The sequence below is a fragment of the Hakea prostrata genome, unplaced genomic scaffold (assembly GCF_041222555.1).
Source record: "Hakea prostrata isolate BN-2017 unplaced genomic scaffold, UWA_Hpros_2 contig_71, whole genome shotgun sequence".
Classification (NCBI taxonomy): domain Eukaryota; kingdom Viridiplantae; phylum Streptophyta; class Magnoliopsida; order Proteales; family Proteaceae; genus Hakea; species Hakea prostrata.
Genome location: NW_028291190.1, coordinates 177,323 through 190,280, shown reverse-complemented (window position 1 = coordinate 190,280; position 12,958 = coordinate 177,323).

Sequence of the window (12,958 nt, the reverse complement as noted above, 5' to 3'; positions counted from 1 at the left end):
CCGAAGAAATCCAAAAAAAATAGTGATTCTGAGGAGACCTTCGTCCACTTCCAGACCCTTCTTACAAGGGTATCAGGAACCTGAAGCCCAATGGTTAAGGCTTCGGGGAGAGGGAAAAAACCAATGGTGGAAGAGGTAGACATCCCCTCTCCCGTTCGAACCAAAAGGAAGCATGACTCGATCGATGCTTCTGCCCCGAAGAAATCCAAAAGAATAGAGATTCTGAGGAGACCTTCGTCCCCCAATGGTCGCTGACGCAGACAGACCGAGTCACGCAGGATCCTGAAAAGGCCGTTGAGTGGAGCTCTCTCGGCCTTATGCCTGCTGACTGTTAGGCCTTTGAGACCCTGCAAGATGACGTTCTCGTTCGTCTTTCCACAATGTATTATTTTTCTTGAGCTTTTGCTACTCGCTTTGTAATCTCTCCTGAGATTTTCTGATAATCTCCTTGTCTTTCCAGGAATGCTGCGTTGAGCTTCTATCAACACATGGAGGCACTGAGTCGAGTTGGTCACAGTAGCTCCTTGTTGCAGACTTGTGAAGAGAATCTGGCGAAGGCCAATTCTGAGGTGGACTGGCTGAGGAAAGCAACCGAAGAGTTGAAGGAGAAGCATGACGAGGAGATGAATTCTTTAAGGAAAGATCTTGATTCGTCGATCAATCGTGCTGTTGCTGCCGAACGTGAGGCCAAGAAGCAGAAGAATGCTGCTGTCGCGTTTGGTGAAAGCCTCGAGTTTCAGCCAAGGATAACAAATGGCTGAAGAAGATGACCGTTCCTAGCAAGCCCGAACATCTTTCACAAGATCTTCGGAGGGACTGCATTCAAAAAAACTGTGTTGCGGGCTGTTGTTATTAGGAAATTTGCAGATTTTCATCTCTATTTTTCTATTAATTTTGGTATCCTAAATCTCTGGGTTCCAAATTTACCCTTGTCCTTTTAATGTAAGAGTAGTTCAACTAAGAACCACTGCATAGTAGGATCATAGATGAGATTGAATGGATTAAGGTTCCATCAACGAATCTCTATCTAATCGATCTCATGCAGCTATTGTAGCTATGCCAAGCAGCATTGTAGTGATAGGAATCTTAAGATCTCAACCAAATTGTGATCTCAGCAACAGTTGATTTGATGAAATCCTTGACTGGTAAGAGATCAACTAGTAGCCAATTCTAAACTGGCAATTTGAATGAGTACTCGAAAAATGACCATCTCTTCAGCACCCAGCAGCCTACAGGAACGGAATCACCACATTACCTGACCTACTGAATTGCCTTAATAAGGTTTTATAGGATTCACCACGGAGAGGTGTATAACTGCTTCCGCATTTTAACCTGTCAAATTCATCAATGAAAAACCCCCAGCACAACCCCCGCCCCAAAAGAAAAAAAAATCTCAATTATCTCTTCTATTACAGCACTGTATTGTTTTAAAAAAAATATGCACAAAATATATATATATATATATATATATACATATAGTAACTAACAAACATATTTCGCTGATTACTAAATAACAATAATAATAACTCCCTATAAACTCTTTAACGGAGAGAATCACTAGAAAAATCTGATAATAGAAAGCCTAAGACAGAAACCACTAAGGCACTAACTGATTATCCAAGCATGGGAGAAAGAAGGTGGAAACCTCAAGAAGTGGTTGAGAAGGCTGTCTACTCCATGCAAGAGGTTTGGGATAACCAAAAATCAGCCATATCTACTTTAGAAAGAATGGGTGGAATCTGAAGCAAATGTTCAATTGACGTGGGAACCTCCTCCAAGAGGTTTTGTGAAAGTAAATACAGATGCCTCATGGATTGCAAGAACAAAGAAGGGCGGTGCGGGGATCATTATTCGAGATACCGAGGGAAAGCTCTTGAGTGCTTCATCATTACCTGGAGACTACAATTCTGCTGAAGAAGGAGAAATTCTTGCTTTCAGAGCAGGACTATTGGAAGCACTTGCATGCGGGCACGAGTCAATTGTAATTAAGTTAGACTGTAAGCAAGTTATCAAGCATCTTGCAGGTGAAATTCAACCCCCAATGGTAGTGGAGCCTCTAATCCAAGATATTCATTATTTAATGGATAACTTCATACATTATATACCTGCCTTTATTCCTAGGAGTTCTAATGTAATTGCAGATCTCTTAGCCAGGAAGGCCCTTTCGGTTTCGGGCCCGAAAGAATGGCCGTCTTCCACTGTGTGGTTGGTGGAATTATGTTCCCTTCCACCCCATGCCCGCTTTGAATAAGATTGTTATTTACCAAAAAAAAAAAAAAAGATTATCCAAGGAAACTAGTAACATAAACATAGGAAATTCTAAAACAACATACTCTGGAATCTCCTCAGCAGAATCTATCAGCCAATCATATTTTTTTAATCAAATTATCAACTCCATTGAATTAGTTTGCACATAGACAATACTCATGTGAATAATAATAATGTGAAACAGTAAAATAAACTAGATTTTGGCCAGAATTTTGCCTGAAATCTTCCTAACCGTTCTTGTGATTTCTTTGACTAAAAGTGAATTTTCCATTTGCTGGCTGAATATTTAGAAACTGAGCTTGCAGCAATCCTCAATATGATCCTCAGTGAATTGCAATTTCCAGGCAAAAAAGATATTATTGAAAAACCATTTCCAGCTCCTCATCTGAGGCCTTGGCACCAACATACACATATTAAAAAGTCACCAAAACTATGAAGTGCTAAATAGGGTAATATTATATAGTGCACCAACATATAGCCAATATAGGCATCACCTTCAAGATGCTGAAACAGACATGGTGCAACTGCACTATAAGTCTGTTTACCAAAAAGAGAGTACATGGAATATTCTCAAAAATTTGACTTAGACTTGAAACACCAAGGAATTAGTACTTAGGACTTCGACTTTGACTTGAAACTCCAAACCTAAGATGCCAGTGAGATGCATAAGTTTAATGTTGTCATTCCTAGTTTGTGGAGTCTCATATTATTCATTCTTTGGTTTCCTTGCAGATGCGTTAGCTTGAGAACATGGGGATAAAGAACTCAAAATTGAAGATATGGTTGGATAAAATAGTTTGAGAGCAAGGGAGATTTTTTGTTTGAAACCTTTGTTTTTTTATATCTTTTCAACGATGTCATGGAGACTTACAAACTTTGTGACTTTTAGAATCTTGAATGTAGAAGTCTTATTATTGTTATTATGTTTTTGTGTGTTTCCCTGCTATATATTATGAGTTGACAAAGCAAATATGCAATTACAGGCTACATGGTCGTATTTTTTTGGAAAAAGAAAATTATAATGCCTACGGACATACCAGATTGTAGGCAAAAATGCATTGTTGTATATTTGCCTACGGTAAGCAAGTGAGCCGTTTCAAAAAATGCTTGCTTATGCTTGCTTTACCTATGTATATTTTCTCTACAAAAGACAACTAAGCCGTAACAAAAAAATGCATACTTGTGTTTACATCTTTCCCTATGGAATGTAAGAGCTGTAGCAAAAAATGTTTAACCCTACAACACTTATAACCCATAGGAAGAAATACGTACCTGGCCCGACGGGAATAATCTGTAGTCATATATATTTCCCTACAGAAGGCGATGTCTCCATAGGGAAAAATATTTAAACCTAAGACACTAAGTATCCGTAGGGAGAAGTTCCCTACGAGGTTATTCTCAATGACTTTCCTATGGACATGGTTCGTCAGCCATTTATTTTTGGCTACGGACAAAATTAGTGGCTACAGAATTTGTCCGTAGGGAAAAATGCGATTTTTGGTGGTTAAGAAAACTATCAGTTGAGAGTACATGAGAGCTTCCCGTCCATTATATGTGGACAACCAATAGGGTTAAGAGTCAGCATAGTCCAAGCTGGTTGGTGCCATAGGATACGATGACTCTAGTAGGGAAGGATACCAAACCAAGATTGTGAGATGCATGAGGGGAAGTATCTGAACCTAGATTGATGTGACTGAGTAGTTGACTTGCACTGAACTAAGTATAACCCTGACATGCGCTAGTATTAATACCAATGGTGGTGAGAGAGCGGTGACCTAAACCCCAACCATGGTGATAGTCCGAGAAGGATGCCTTGACCCCTTACTCGGGATCTCAAGACCGGTAACCAACCTGTGAGAGATCAAAGTGACGATACCTTCCCAGAAGAGGCTGGTGTTCCATCTTAATGCGTGTTTTCTATTAAAGACTAGCATCCATTAGAGTATATATAGTTGCATTCTTGCATTTTTTCTCATATCATATTGTATTATATAATATATTGATTTGGATTGTGATTGGTTATTTGTTTGTGAACTACTCGCTGAGTTCTTTTGAGTTTACCTTTGGGGACAATGTTGTGTTAGACTTTGTTGTAGATATAGATGTTACCGGAATCCAAGAATATGAGACATCGGTGATCGATCCGTATGGTGTACAAGGTTTTGGAGACTATGGCATTCACGGTGAAGAACGTTCGTGTCTTGACTGCGCATACTAGAATTAGCTCAAAATTCATGAGATGATCTATACCATTCGCGATACAGAGATTTTTTTAATTTAAGAACTATATTTTACTTAAGGATACATACCTAATTTAATACTTAGGATAGATTTGACCTTATGTTATTTCTTTTTAGTTGTATACTTTAGGTTTGGCATTACTTCCGCACTCTGATTATGGTTTTGAGATCCTTCTGAGATCCTTAACATTTGATTTTATTCTTTATTAACATTAATAAATTGATTTATCCATTCTCATAATTGGACTATTGTGTGGAATGGTTGGTGATTGTCTAAGACCTAATCTGTGGGGCTGTGGATCACACCTCCGGGTGTTCAGGTAATTGGATACCGGCTGGGGGTATGTGATAGTTGGGATAAAGGAATGAAAAATGAACTCATGACCCCAATCTTAGAGCAACTGAAAGAGAAACTAATAAAATGCATAAGGAAATTGTAAAAAATAATGAGACATTTTTTATTTTTCTTCCGCTCATACATTCTTATTTTAGATACTCTTAGCAATCATTTTGAAAATTTTGAACTTTTATTTCCTTTATTAATTGATGAAATGATTATTCTTTGCTCTTGATTAGAGGATTGTGTGCCTAATTTATTACTAATAGTGTAACTTGATCTTGCAGCTATAGATCACATCGACGGATTGTTGGGGCGGCTCTGATATTGTCGGGTGGGGTGTGACAGATATGGTATGATAAAAAGGCTATATTATAACTTTCTCTCTTTCAATTTGCATAAGGGTATTTTGATCATTTAACAATGAAAGTTAACTGGGCATAATGGTGTTACTTTTACTTGTGACCCATATTATAGTGGCTGGCATTACATCATGACTAAATATAAGGAGCACGAACCAAATTGGGTTTTCCATTTGCCCACTGGGGCTCATAGAGGGTCCATGGCCTATTAGGGTTTTGAGCGTGTTACTCGTCAGATCCCTCCTCTATATATACACATATATTGTGGGAACCAGCCGCAGAAGTGGTTGCAGCAGCTTCTCTTTCCCCTTCACTCTCATTCTCTTGTTTCCTTCTTCCACACCCTTTCCAATCGTGAATTTTATGTATGTGTCATTTGGGAATCCATAATGTTCCTTCGGATTTGAAGATCCAAGAATTCTATGATGTGAGGCTTGTTGCATTCTTCACATAGAAATATATTCATCTAGAGTTTACTCGTTTTGATTTTTCTTTAAATGAGATTCAATTGTTCTATTCTTTTTTCTTCAAGTTTGAAGGGCGCCGGGGGGGGGGTGTCTACCATCAATTCAAAGTCCTAGAGCAAGGTCTTTGGCCAGCAGTAGACCTTAACGGAAGTCTGCGCATGACATCATGTGGGAAAAACCTAGAATGAATTTCTTTCTTTTAATTCTTAAATTAATAATTGTATTTGCATCCAATAATGAACCACTGGCTAATATTATTTTTAGGTGAAGGAAAGATCGAGTGATATGATTCACGACATTAATGGTGAACACCAGGGATACAAATTTGCCTTGCTTGGTTATCAGGTTTGCTACGTCTTTGATTCCGTTGCAATAATATAGTATGATTGGTTCAGTACAAGGCATATTTTTATACCTATTATATGTGTCCTTGTATTCTGTACTTCTTTAGAATTGGAAATTGGAAACATGAATAACCATTATTAGAAGAGTAGTTTAGAAAGTGGTCATTCTTTTTATTATCCAAAAGAAAGTTGGATCTTTGTCATCCTGTAACTCCAGGATTCTAGAGAAACCCTTCCAAAGATTAACTAAGGAATGAGCTGAGAAAGATAACATTAATGGGGACACCACATCAAACCCTTGAACTACTAATGAAATAATAAAAGTTACATAGAGTTCAATCAAGTTTGGAAAATTTTAACATGAAGGAACAAAAAGGACTTGAAATCTCCATTGGACATCAAATAAGAGCACTTAGATATCCTGAGACAAACTCAACACAGTGGAGAAGATATGAGATTCAGCTGATTAGTTAGAATTGGAAACCATTACCCACATTACCCACATGTTTCTTTTCTTTTTTCTTTTTCCTTTTTTCTTTTTTGTGGGGGGGGGGGGGTATCAATGATAAGGATACTTTTCCTGGCTTACACTAAAGTAAAGTCCAATTCTACTTAAAAACACCAACAGCCCACCCTTCCAGAATGTGTTATCCATTCCACAAACACACAAGACACCACATTTTTTATTGAAAATTTGAAAAATGCTCCTTCGATTGTTCTTCTAAGATTTCCCAATGGGCATCCATTTACATTCAACTTAGTCAGATTGTATATTAGACTTTTTCGTAACAGCTCAATCATCATTGGCGTCCTTTGGTCTTTTAGTTTTAAAACCAATTTGAATTGCCACCGTTGATCCTAAACAGACTTCAGCTGGCACATTACTGATTGCGATACTTGTTGCAGATCCTATGATATCAACTTTACAATTAGACTCCTTGTCATCAGCTTTGGGTCGAATATTCATTGACTTCTTTCATCCCAAAGAAAATGAGAAAATTAGTCTCTCCACAAACTCACAAGCACTATGACCTACATTTTAGTTTCCACCAGGATAGCAAACCCTTAATAAGCATGGCTATTGCCATTAGATCTTGAACAACTTAATGTTGGGTTTGGGTATGTCTTGTATTCTACAGGTCCACATAATTACAATTTTGCTGTATTTGTAACTAGAATGAGTTTTGGGTCAATTACTTGTATAGGGACTGAATTGTAATTATATGGGAATTAGGGGTTTGGATTTTCCCCATAAATAGTCTCAATGGGATAACCTTGAAAAAGGGAAAGAAAATGGTAGCACGTGTGAGAATGGTGGGGGTTTACAGGAAATAGTCGAATCTCTTTCTCTCTAGTGGACGCAGGCAATCATGCTAAAACATGGTAATTAAGTTCCTTGAGTGTGCTTTGCCTTGTGTTATTCTTCGTGGTTGTGCATCCTTTCCCAATAAGTGATATCAAAGCAAAGGTTGGTAGATTGTCATCGAAGGTAAGAGAAATCCAAGCAGATGAGGATCAGTGCAAGGAGATCGAAGAACTCCTCAAGGTATGAATCAAAGGTACGATTCTCTGGTATTAGAGATTGTGAAATTGTATATTCCCCTTTTTATACAATTGTAGAAGGTGTTGGAGCATCTAGGAATAGGAGGATCTAGGATCATGAAATAAAAAAGAAAAAAAGAAAAAAGCATTCTTCGTTGGTTGAAGGATGGTGGCTCCTACAGAGCGGTTTTGGAAGAAAAAAGAAAGAAGGAAAGGTAGTGATTACTCTTTAAAAGAGTACCATAGTTTTGAATATGAGAAAGTGGGAACATGAAGGTGGACCCGGGAAAAAGAATTTGGTGGGGAAGTAAAACAAAAGAAATTTCCTTTTTGTTCTCATCGAATTTTGTTTAGTACAAATTATTTTCCACAAAAAAGAAAATTAATTTAGGTTGATGATGGGTACAAAGGACAAGTCACATGGTGTTGAAGACTTCAATCCATAAAACTTTTCAATGGTTATAATGATTTCACTTTATGGCAACAACTAGTGAAGAATATTTTTATGTGGGAGGGGACTGTTAGGCCTCTAAAAAAAAATCAGGATGGCCAAATATGATGGAGGAGTGGCATGAGTTGAGGGATCTAGCAAATAGTATGATCCAGTTATATCATGTGGATAACGTTCTTCGAGAGATCAGTGGGTTGGCAGAGTTAGAGGAAGTTTGGGTAAAGCTAGAGAGAAGGTACAATTTCGAGTCATTGACAAATCGATTATTTTTTTTGAGAAACAGTTATATGGTCTTCGGTTGTCAGAGGGAGTGAAGTTTGACAAGCACTTCTATGAGTTCAACAGGATTTTGACAGAGTTGTCGGTTTTGATGAGGACATCAAAGAGGCGAACATGAGATTACCTTGGTTGGTATCACTACCTTAATCATTTGGTCACATTGTGACTAAATTACTATCTGGTAAGGTTACGTTGATATTTAATGATGTTATTATTGGATTGTTGATATTTAAGTCCATTGGCAGTTATACTATCTTTCTTGGATGTAATATTGTGTCCTGGAGCTCCAAAAAGTAGGCCATAGTTGCTCGTTCAAGCACTGAATCTGAATAGAGAGCCGTAGCCAATGCTGTTGTGAACTTACTTGGCTCCAATCTTTCTTGTAGGAACACTATATATTTCTTCTGGATCCTCCAATTTTGTGGTGTGACAGTGTTAGTGCCACATGCCTTATACCAACCCCAATCTTCCATGCTCAAATCAAGCATGCTGAAATTTATTTTCATTTTGTCGATGATAAAGTTGTTGAAGGGTATATTTATGTTCTTTTCTTGTCTACAAAGGATCAACTCACTAACATCTTCATGAAACTTCTCTCTTATAAACGCTGTAGTAGTTTAATGTCCAACCTTAAGGTCACTTCACTGCCCTTGAGCTTGAGGGGGTGGGGGTGTTAAGGATATTTCTAGAAATTCAGCCCAATCCCTAGCCACCACTACTCCTCAGGCTTATGTGGCAAGGGTTTCCTCTCAAAAGCTTGCAGAGTAAAACCCTAGCTCCCACCAACTCTGAAGTGCATGAAGGTGACAAGGACTCTAGCTACCTTATCCATAGCTCATATGAAAGTGACAAGAACTCTACCATATTCTAAGTAGTGTTTGTAGCTGATCATAATTCTTGTGGAACTTGAGCCAATATTTTAGGTAATCTCAAACTCTTATCCTGTAGGAAACCCCTAAACTCTACAAGACTTGTAATACAAAAACTCCATAAGATCACAATTACTAAAGTTCTAGAGACTGATGAACAAGGACTTTGGTCCTACAAATTCTCTATAAAGAGTATGTAAAACTTTATTTGAATATAGTGGAAAACATATCAAAGTCTCCTGTGGACGTAAATTGTATTACTCAATCGAACCACGTAAACTCTTGGTGTCATCTCTCTCTCCTCTCTCTTCTTCTCAAACTCAACACACTCCACTAACCCTTATTCAAGTCTCTAATACCATATCATAATTATTCCATTATATCTATATCAAACATCTTAGTTCTTATCTTTAGTAGATGGGGGGTCAGCCTCAACAAAGGATAGTATGTCTTTAGCCAATATTAATTTGAACAGCCTGGGCATAGGAGATAGTTGGCGCTATCATTAAGCTTAATTGATGTTATTAGGGATATTTCTGGAAAATCACCAAAACCCTAGCCGCCACTCCATCTCAAGCTTATGCAGCTAGGGTTGCTTCCAAGAGTTCCATCACTGTTAGAATTGCCACATTTGATCAAACACCAGTGACTACATTCAAGGCTTCCAAGAGTTCTACGGCTGTTAGAAGTCTCACAGCTGATCAAACACCAGCTACTACGTTCAAGAATAACTCTACATTGGTACTTACAAAGACTCTAGTCAACCCAAAGAAGAGTTTGATACTGATTGGTACAAAACCCTAGTCAAAATTTTATGTAATCTAAAACACATATCTTCATGTAAACGAAAACACTGTAACTCAAAAGTCCTAGAACCACAACTACAAGAGTCCTAGAACACTGATGAAGGACTCTATTTCTATATAAAGCCATGTATACAACTCATTGTAATCAATGTGAATAATATACTTGTTCTCTCTCTCTCTCTCTCTCTCTCTCTCTCTCTTACACGCACTCTCTCCTCAACGTCTCTCTCTTCTTCTCTCTTTCTCTCTTCAACTATCATTATTTAACAGATGTGATGTGAATATTGAGTTGTTTAGATGAAAGAGAGGGTGCAGTGGTTTCAGTAGGTGCTTTGGTGGTCATAAGTACAATAAGACCTGAATAAGACAAAACAATAGAACCGGAAGGCAATCTCTGTCCCAATCCAAACTACTATTTTTTAGAAATAATAGGGCAGCAATAGTGACAATTCTCAAGAAACAATTATATTTACCAGTACCACCAAAGTGTTGGCCCATTGGCAATGACCAACGCCTTTTAGTGAAGAAGTCAAGGTTCGACTCTCCCTGGTGGTATATTTAAATTATTTAAAAGCCACCCTGAGGATGTTGTCGAGGTGTCCATAAGCTGACCTTGATGAACCTTAGATACAAAAAACAATTATTTTTACCAGAAGCATTACAGATTTGAAGTCAATTCTGGTAAATAGAGTGACAGTCATAATCGGCAGGTATATCAATTGATAATAATACACAGGAGTACTAATAGCTCTCAAAGCTATATTCGAAGTTCCAATATACTGGCATAGCAAAAGTCATTCTAGTTAACATAGATGTAGAAAATACTGGGATAGCAGCAACAACAATGCACATATGTTATCAGCATTAAAACATGTGGGTTGCAATGACAGTAGTATTCATAGCAGTAGTAATCATGTAGCAGTAAGGGTATAGTTGATCGTAGGATCTGATGCTAGTTTCTATTATGATATGAATGCTGTAAGTACATTAGAATCTTATTTCCTTAATTAATTTATGTACTTGATTATGTATGAATACTTTCTCATGTATGTTTCCTTATTATACTCTTTCACATGATGAGATATTTGTCGTGGATGATATGACTGAATTATGATTGTGATTGCTTAGGTATGATTTGGGATTGGGGAATGTCCTTTTGACATTTCTGTCCTTGGACCTCATTGGGAGTAGTATGGGATATTTCCAATGTTGCCCTTTGAAGCTTTCCCGGATTATTGGTTTTCATACCTAGGACTTGTCTAGCAGTGTTTGGCTAGGTTATACCCTTGTTATATCAGACCCGAATCGGAAGGGTATTGAGACCGAACGACCCGTGGTAGCAATGGGGATTCATGGGTGCTCAAGACCGGTGAGTTATATCCGTGAGGGGACATGAATCACATTGTGGGGACCATTTTTTGGTAGAGTTGCATATGGATAGACTTGGGCTCATGGGCGTTCAAGACTGGTAACCAACTCGTGAGAAGACATGAGAGCTTCCCATTTACTATATGTGGATGACCTATAGGGTTGATGAGTCCGTATTTGAGAGAGTTGGATACGCTGACTCTAGTGTGAAGGATACCGGAAAGGATCGCCAGGGGCGAGGAATGGACGTATCTAGATCTGAGTGGATGTAACTAAGTAGAAGACTTGCATTGGGCTAGGCTTTACCCTGACATGTGCCAATACTTAGACCAAACGGTGCTGTGAGAGAGAGGTGACTTAACCCCTAACCATGGATTGTCCAAGATGGATGAAGGACCCACTACCAACCGGCGTTGTGTGATGAGACCTACCCAAAGAAGAATGGTGCTATGACTTAAAGCATGTCTGCCTATAGAGACCAGCATACATAGAGTTAGACTCATACATGCATTGTTGTCTCATATCATATCACTTATTGCTTTGTTTGTGATACTATGTTATTTATGCTATTATGGAATAACTTGCCTTGCTGAGTTTCTTTTGAAAATCACTCCTTTTTGTATAATATCTTTTGTTAGACTATTCTACAGGTTTTGATGGCTATGAAGCGCAATATGAGGAAGCACAAGATGAAGAAGCGTACCATACGCAAAGTGTTGGCGATTACGAAGATTACTGTGAGGATCCCTCGAGTGGTCTCTCTTATTACCAGGATTAGCCCTACTGTGGAGTGGGAGCGTCTGAGCATCATCGATGAAGTATACGTTTATGAGGACATCCTTTATAAAGTAGAAGAGACTCTAGTTTAGTTAGATTATATCTTTCTTTCCTGTCTTTAGAATCAGTTGTAATCCCATTTGATTTCGAACTATATTCCGTTGTACTCGTGGAGTGAGATTCCGCCTCACTCTACTTTTGATTTATATATCTATTGGTATCTTTTCCGCACTCTGATGATTATCTCGTTACTTATCTATGATTCATTTGAATAATATTGTTAACTTTGATTTAGTCTTGTTCTTGATTATATTGTTTTGAATGTGGGAGGATGATATCACTAACTACTGGATCTTGTGGATTGTGGATCACACACTCGGGTATGCCAGATAGGGTACCGTCTGGGTGGATGTGACAACAATGATCCAACGGTCATGATTGAAAAAGTGTTATAAGCGGGAAAGTTTATATAAAGGGAAAAGGAAGACTCGAGGAAGGTAAGTCTCTGAAATCAACCAAACTCTAAACTCACTCTGCTTGAACTCCATTAGAACACTTTAGAAGCTCTAGTGAGCTCTGAAGCATCATCTTTGCAATACTGACTAGATCGTCGGAGACGAGATGCCGATCAAGACGATCGGCTCCGTTTCTTACTAGTGTTCTATCTCTTTCAGGAGTGAAAGGTTGATTGATCGAAGAGCGAACCAGATCGAGTCAGATCTGAGGAGTTCGGTGCGAAAGCAACGGTTCAAGGCGATCGACAGAATTAACACCAACATTTTGGCGCCGTCTGTGTGAAGAACAGTAACTGGAACAAGTTCAGAACAGAGGCTATGGCTCAATCACCT